Genomic DNA, 8,639 nt, shown 5'->3' on the forward strand with positions numbered 1-8,639 from the left:
GGTACTAAATGAGTAAATATTTGTGTAGTGCTCAGAATACTGCCCGACTGGCTTAGTTGGTTGAGTGTCTGACTCATAATTTCAGCTCAGGTCATGATTTCAGGGTCGTGGGATCCAACCCTGTGTCACACTGAGCTTGGAGCCTGCTTGAGATTCTCTCTCTCTCTCTGCCCCCTCCCCTCCCCTCCCTCTCCCTCTTTCTCTAAAACAAAAAGAATAGTGCCTGACATCTAATAAGAACCACATGTATTTGATAAATAAAAACAAATACAGAAATTCCTTCTCACTGCTTTTTTCTTTCTAAACGCTGGCTATATTTAGGGACTTTTTCAGATGAACCTTAGAGTAAACTTCTTAAGTTCCAAAAATACCCATATTGGGGTTTTGACTAGGATTGCATTACTAATCATTAAAAATATTTTTTTTAGAAATGAAATATAGAGTTTGGACAAGATGTACAAAAGTATGAGATTCTGCTTATGAAAATATAAAAAAGAGTCAAAGAGATCAGGTTTTGTTAAATATTTTTTAAATCTTTATTTATTGTTGAGAGAGAGAGAGACTCAGAGTGCAAGCAGGAGAGGAACAGAGAAAGGAGACACAGAATCTGAAGCAGGCTCCAGGCTCTGAGCCATCCAGCACAGAGCCTGACATGGGGCAAAACTCACGAACCGTGAGTTCATGGCCCGAGCTGAAGTCAGACACTTAAACGACTGAGACACTCTGGCTCCCCAAGATCAGGGGTTTAATATTGATTTGGAAGAATGATTAATAGGAGAAGGGAAGTGAGGGAAAAGGAAAACAGAAAAAAAGCAAAATGTTGACTTTAGTTTTAGGAATGTCCAATTTAAACAGCTGGTAGGAAAACCAAAAGAAAATATCCAGTAAAAAGCCTAGAAATATAGATATGAAATGTCTCTAAAAATTTTTTTTCTTATTTGATTGTTAATATTTATATATTTTAAGGGGAAGTGGCACTTGGCAGAGAGAGAGAGAGAGAGAGAGAGAATTCTAAGCAGGCTCTGTGCTGAGCAGAGGCTCCATCTCACGACTGTGAGGTCATGACCTGAGTTGAAATCAAGAGGCAGACGTTTAACTTACTGAGCCACCCATGTGCCCCAACTGTTGTTCTTATTTTTTTTATTATTTTTTTTAAATTTACATCCAAATTAGCATATAGTGCAACAATGATTTCAGGAGTAGATTCCTTAATGCCCCTTACCCATTTAGCCCATCCCCCCCCCCTACAACGCTTCCAGTAACCCTCTGTTTGTTCTCCATATTTATGAGTCTCTTCTGTTTTGTCCCCCTCCCTGTTTTTATATTATTTTTGCTTCCCTTTCCTTATGTTCATCTGTTTTGTCTTTTAAAGTCCTCATATGAAGTCATATGATTTTTGTCTTTCTCTGACTAATTTCTCTTAGCATAATACCCTCCAGTTCCACCCATGTAGTTGCAAATGGCAAGATTTCATTCTTTTTGATTGCCGAGTAATACTCCATTGTGTGTGTGTGTGTGGGGTGTGTGTGTGGGGGGGGTGTGTGTGTGTGCCCCCCACACACACACACCCCCCCCACACACACACCCCCCACATACACCACATCTTTATCCACTCACCCATCGATGGACATTTGGGCTCTTTCCATACTTTGGCTATTGTTGATAGTGCTGCTATAAACATGGGGGTGCACATGTCCCTTCGAAACAGCACACCTGTATCCCTTGGATAAATACCTAGTAGTGTGATTGCTGGGTCGTAGGGTAGTTCTATTTTTAGTTTTTTCAGGAACCTCCATACTGTTTTCTTTTTTTTTTTTCAATATATGAAATCTATTGTCAAATTGGTTTCCATACAACACCCAGTGCTCATCCCAAAAGGTGCCCTCCTCAATACCCATCACCCACCCTGCCCTCCCTCCCACCCCCCATCAACCCTCAGTTTGTTCTCAGTTTTTAAGAGTCTCTTATGCTTTGGCTCTCTCCCACTCTAACCTCTTTTTTTTTTTTTTCTCCATACTGTTTTCCAGAGTGGCTGCATAGCTTGCATTCCCCCCCCAATTTTTTAATTTATTTAATGTTTTTATTTATTTTGAGAGAGAGAGAGAGACAGGGTGCGAGCAGAGGACGGGCAGAAAAAGAGGGAGACACAGAATCTGAAGCAGCCTCCAGGCTCTGAGCTGTCAGCATAGAGCCCGATGCGGGGCTTGAACTCATGAGCCGGGAGATCATGACCTGAGCTGAAGTTGGATGCTCAACCGACTGAGCCACCCAGGTGCCCCCAGATTTGAAATGTCTTAATGAAGGAAGCAAGATCTGGAATATATCCCATCCACCTCCACTACCTGGGAGGCAACTTTACATGGTTACTGAAAACAGAGTGGGGACTGATAGGTCTGTGTTTAAACTCGCACTCAGCCATTCACTTGCTGTAACACCTTTAATAATTCACCTAACCCTGCTGAAACTCAGTTCCTTATCTGCAAAATGAGGGCAAACATGAAGATTAAAATGATGTATGTATCGCTCTTGGCACCATGCCTGGAGTGCACAACTGTGAGAGGCCCACCTGGCATCTAGGGGATGGAGACCAGGAATGCTGCTAAACATCCCGCAATACACCAGACAGCTCCCCTACAACCGAGAATTATCTGGCCCAACATATCACTAGTGCCAAGGTTGAGAACCATGAGTTAATAGCAAAGACTAGCTAGAGGCCCGGCCAGGGCCTATGGTGTGAAAAGGGCAGGATACCATGAACATCGCATCTCCATCCTTGCTTGTTTTGGAAAGGCTGAGCATACTCCCCAGGTCTCAGGAAAAGTGCCCAGAACACACATACTTCCCTCCAGTATCTCACAAAATACTGAGATCCCACAGTATCCCTCAGGATCCCACAGGATCCTTCAGTATCCCACAAAATAGTCACAAAATCCCCTGGGTGGAGCCCAGGGATCCACTAGCCTGACACAAAATACTTCCATACATGGTGCTATTTGTTAAGGAAACACAGTGTCGTATTTCTTGATCCAAAAGGATTTTTATAGTGTCATTCACTTCATAACGATGTGTTAAACTCTACATATCAATTTCATGCTCCTTTTTGTAATGCTGACTTTATTTCACAATAAGAATTTTTTGAGAGAAAAAAGTAAACAGACCTTATGACGTGGTGAGATTTGGTTTGGGGGCTTTTTATGTTTTCTATTGAGTATATTGTAAGGTAACAAATCATACACAAGATAAGAAACTCTCAACCTTGATTATCTGATGACAGTCACTAAAACACCAACTACTCTTAAAGAAAGAAATGGTAAAATAAATGTATGTGTAAATATATTTAAGTCATAAACATACATGTTTAAAATAAATGTATATTATAACTTACTATTTATGCCAAAATGCTATGTAGTTCAACTATAGATATTTTTTTCCAGATTATGAAATCTGAATCACAATAACCTCTGAGTTTTTTTTTAAGTTTATTTATTTTGAGAGAGAGAGAGAGAGAGAGAGAGAGCAAGCAGGGGAGGGGCAGAGAAAAGGAAAGAGAGGATCCCAAGCAGGCTCCATGCTCCCAGCGCAGAGCCTGATGTAAGGCTCAAACTCAAGAACCATGAGATCATGCATGACCTGAACTGAAGCCAAGAGTCTGATGCTTAACCGACTGAGCCACCCAGGTGCTCCCTTCTGACTTTTATTATAACACTTTGCTCTTCACATATTCTTTTTTTTTTTTTTAATTTTTTTTTAATGTTTATTTATTTCTGAGACAGAGAGAGATAGAGCATGAGTGGGGGAGGGGCAGAGAGAGAGGGAGACACAGAATCCAAAGCAGGCTCCGGGCTCTGAGCTGTCAGCACAGAGCCTGATGCAGGGCTCGAACTCACAGTGAGATCATGACCTGAGCAGAAGTCAGTCGCTCAACTGTCTGAGCCACCCAGGCGCCCCATACTTTTCACATATTCTTAGTCTTCTAGGTTCAGTACTCATAGATCATAAATCATATACCACAGTCATCTTTCAAAAATTAAAAAGGACACTATCAAGAGGGTGAAAAGATACCGCACAGAATGGAGAAAATACTTACAAATCCAATATCTGATAAGTGATTCATATCCAGAATCTATAAAGAACAATTACAACTCAACACTAACACAACAACAACAAAAACAAAGAAAAACACCACCCAATTCAAAAATGGGCAAAGGACTTCATGAATAGACATATCTCCAAAGAAGATACAAAATGGCCCGTAAGCACATGAAAGGATGCTCAACATCATCACTCATTAGAGAAATATAAATCAAAACCATATGAGATACCACTTTACACTCATGAGGATAGCTTTTATTAACAAAACAAAACAAGTGTGACAAGGATGCGAAGAAATTGCACCTTGTACATTGCTCACGAGAATGTAAAATGGTGCAGCGGCTGTGTTGCAGTTTGGTGGTTCTTTAAAAAGTTAAACAAGCTTTGCGCAGTGGCAGTGTCATAGCCAATGAGGTTTATCCGAGGCGCGATTATTGCTAATTGAAAACTTTTCCCTAAAACGTTAAACATACAAGTACTGTATGGTACAGCAAATCAACTTCTAGGTATATACCCCCCCAAAAAGCAAAGACACAGACTCAACCAGATAGATACATGTTCAGATACCAGATAGATACCAACGTTCATAGCAGCATTATTCACAATAGCCAAAAGGTGGAAATAACACAGGTTCCATCAGCAGATGAATGGATAAACACAAGGTGGTATATATTAATAATGTCATGTTATGTAGCCTTAAAAAGGAGGGAAATTCTGCTACATGCTCCAACATGGGTGACTCTGGAACACGTTATGCTAAGTGAAATAAGCCAGGTACAAATGGACAAATATTGTATGATTCCACTTCTATGAGGTACCTAGAGTGAGTACATTCTTACAGACAGAAGGTTGAAGCTATTGTTTGTTGGGTACAGAGGTTCTGTTTGGGATGATGAAAAAGTTCTGGAAGTGGATGGTGGTGATGTTTGTGCAAACATAATGAACGTACTGAATGCCACCAATCAACTTAAAACGGTTAAAATAGTAAATTTTATGTATATTTTAATACACAAAACCATAAGGAAATGGATTTCAGTTTTTAAAAAAATGGAAAAATACAGGAAACAGAAGGTCAGGATAAAAGGGCGATAGTGTCGCAAGACTGGGACAGGATACTATGAGTTCCTCAGTCTTCCCAGGATCACTATCCTTCTGGGGCTTTTTGCCTCTTTCCTGACAGCCTCCCAGAACTCCTGTGGACTGGCTGGCTTTTTGGACCAAAGTTAGCTTGTTCATCCTCATCCACATCCAGCCTAGAAATGACACCTGCTATGACCTCTGAAATTTCACCATTACAGTAATTTCTTTAGATGAGTACCAATTACCATCCTCCTTCCTTCCCCACACTCTTACCCTGTGCCCCTGTGTGCGGCTGTGTGTTTACCACCACCTCCTAGAAGAGCGAATTGGCTTTGGCAGTGTGGGACCCCATCAAGCCCACGCAACCTCCCATGTGGATAAGAGTCATGCTCATTTAAAAGAGAGAAAAAAAAAAAAAAAAAACTAGCAGACCACCAGAGTCTCATTTTTGTTTTCGGTCATTTGGAGGGCAAAAAGATCCTTTCATCCCTGAGAAATAAAAATGCCACAATTCTAAACTGGTTGTGGTGAGCAAAAAGAAGATAAAAGTGACACTTTTAGACATAGAGCCAAAGCTTAAAACAGAGGAACATTTACTGTGTGACCCAGTCAATCCACTCCTAACTATGTATTTCAAAGACATGAAAGCATATACCCATACAAAAACCTATATATGAGTGTTCATAGCAAACTTATTTGTAATAGCATGAAACTAGCAATAGCCTGAATTTCCATCAGAAGGTGAACGGATAAGTAAATTTTGGTGCATCGACACAAAGGAATAGTACTGAGCAATGTTGGATACACACAAGTGGCCGAATCTCAAAATAATCATGCCGAGTGAAAGAAGCCAGAGGGAAAAAAATAAATAGCATATGATCCCATTTATACAACATTCCCCAACATGCAAACTGACCTAGGGTGACAGAAAGCATATCAGTAGTCTCGAGACAAGAGTGGGGGGGGGCAGGTTAAAAGGTATGAGGACGTTTGTGGAGATGGTGAATATGTTCGTTGCCTTGGTTGTGGTGATAGTTTCACAGGTGTATACACATCTCAAAACTCATCAAATTCCACACTTCAAAAATGCAGCTTAGGGGCGCCTGGGTGGCTCAGTCGGTTAAGCGTCCGACTTCAGCTCAGGTCACGATCTCACGGTCCGTGAGTTTGAGCCCCGCGTCGGGCTCTGGGCTGATGGCTCAGAGCCTGGAGCCTGTTTCCGATTCTGTGTCTCGCTCTCTCTGCCCCTCCCCCGTTCATGCTCTGTCTCTCTCTGTCTCAAAAAATAAATAAACGTTAAAAAAATTTTTTTAAAAAATGCAGCTTATTGTTTTTTAAAAAGAGAGTGAGAGAGAAACAGAGCACAAACCCAGACAAAAGGTCCACCTTCCTCTTCAGTATTCTTGAATGCAAGGCTGGAATGCACAGATGCAAAACAGACACAAAAGGCCCCGCTGCTCTCACTCACATGCACACGATAAGGCACGTTTCCTTTACAGTATTTCTGAGTCGTGTCCCTTTCCATCCCCACAGCCACTGGTCTGGTCTAAGCCCTCCTTCCCCACTGTCAGGCTACAACCTAGCCTTACCCTCAATCCAACAGGGGCTGCCAGACTAACCTTGACAAAAGACACCTCCAACCACATGATCCCCCAAATCCAAATGTGGACACACATGCCTGAAAAACCAAAGATTATAAAATGAAATGTTAGAGGTGAGAATAAGATCACAGGTGATTTGTTTTGCTTTTGCTTATCTGCTTTCCATATTTTATAGTAGTATTTTTGTTTAATGTTTATTTTTTGAGAGAGAGAAAGAGAGCGTGAGCAGGGGAGGGGCAGAGAGAGAGGGAGACACAGAATCCAAAGCAGGCACCAGGCTCTGAGCTGTCAGCACAGAGCCCACGCAGGGCTCAAACCTACCAGCTGCGAGATCATGACCTGAGCCAAAGTCAGAGGCTTAGCCAACTAAGCCACCCAGGCGCCTCTGCAATAGTATTTTAAATAAAAATATCCTTATTGGTTTTGCTTGTTGCAAAAGGAATGAATGCTCATTGTAAAATATTCAAAGAGTATGAACAATATGGGAATATAGTAAAGCTGGAAAAGGCAGTGTGTTTCCTCCTGGTTGCCAACGCTGTGGTGGCCTCCCTAACACCCACCCCACCCCTCCCATCCAGGAAGCAGCCAGGCAGTTTGCTGGGATTATCTCCACCCGCAGTTCAAGGAGTGGCCTTTGGAACGGTCTAAACCTGCAGTTCTCAACCTTAACATCCAAACCCTGATATTGTAACAAACGTTTCATAATACTACTTCACCATCCTGACTTAGCAAATCAATAGACTATATAATACAACTTAGGATATGCTATAATTATAACATAAGACAGAGAGAAGAGGAAAATAATTCATTATAAAATGATATCTATTTCACTGTGTAGATGCTTGGGCACAACAATAATAGGAGACATAATGAGATAGTTAGAGGCTTGTGCGTACTGGCAGAATCACCATTCATTCAACAAATAGTGTTTGAGCACTCTCCTAAATTTCCTGGCTATACAGACAGAAATCCCTACCTTATGAAATTTGCATTCTGACGGCAATCAACACAACACATAAGTAAATTATATATTATATTAGAAGTTAATAAGGATGATGGGGGGGGGGGAAGAAACAGTAAGGAAGTGAGTAGTGGGTTGCAGCTTAAAATAGAGCGGTCAAGGCAGACCTCACTAGAAAGTAACATTACAGCAAAGATTTGAAGGAGGTAAGGGAATGAATCATGCACCTGTCTAGGGGGACAGTGTCCAGGCAGAGGGAATAGACAGTGCAAAAGCCCTGAGGCAGAAGCTTGTCTGGTGAGTGTGTGCGCTTTAAGTGGCCAGTGAGGTGGACTGGAGTCAGTAATAGAAAAAGCAGAAGCAGATGTGTCAGAAAGGTAACAGAGCCAGATCTCGCAGGGCCTCATAGGACATTGCAAGTCTTGTACACTCCGTAAAATGGCGCGTTAGAAGGTTTGGAGCAGAGGAGTGACATGATCTCATCTACATTTTAAAAAGAAAAATCTGGCTGCTCTATTGAGAATAGACTGCTGGGTGGAAGCAGAGAGATCAGTCGGGAGGTTGTTACAAGAACTCAAGTGAGAAACGGCTCCAGCAATAGCTGCAAATGCATACTAATATTCAGTACCGTATTTCATAGAATCTAAGATGTCACTGATCATAAGATACATCCTGATTTCTGAGATAAAATATGCAGTGTGAATTGCATTATGCAGTGTGAACTGCAATATGCAGGGCTGAGCTGGTAACTCAAATACCGTCAGTGGTGTTGGTTGTTGAAAACATGATTTTCTGAAATAGTGAACAACTCTTGGTAGAGTTCCAAGTGAAACAAAGTACTATTTTCTCTCACTTTACCCATAATTCTCATATCTTCAAGTTCAGTATATATTAAGAACATGCAA

The 8,639-nt window shown here is 41.4% G+C and overlaps 1 pseudogene; it reads left to right on the forward strand.

Annotated features, from left to right (window-relative positions):
• The first annotated feature begins 4,472 nt into the window (after positions 1-4,472).
• On the forward strand, positions 4,473-4,600 carry LOC132674499 (U4 spliceosomal RNA; annotated as a pseudogene).
• Positions 4,601-8,639: the final 4,039 nt, after the last annotated feature.

This window comes from Panthera onca, chromosome B3 (genome assembly GCF_046562875.1).
Source record: "Panthera onca isolate mPanOnc1 chromosome B3, mPanOnc1 haplotype 2, whole genome shotgun sequence".
Classification (NCBI taxonomy): Eukaryota; Metazoa; Chordata; class Mammalia; order Carnivora; family Felidae; genus Panthera; species Panthera onca.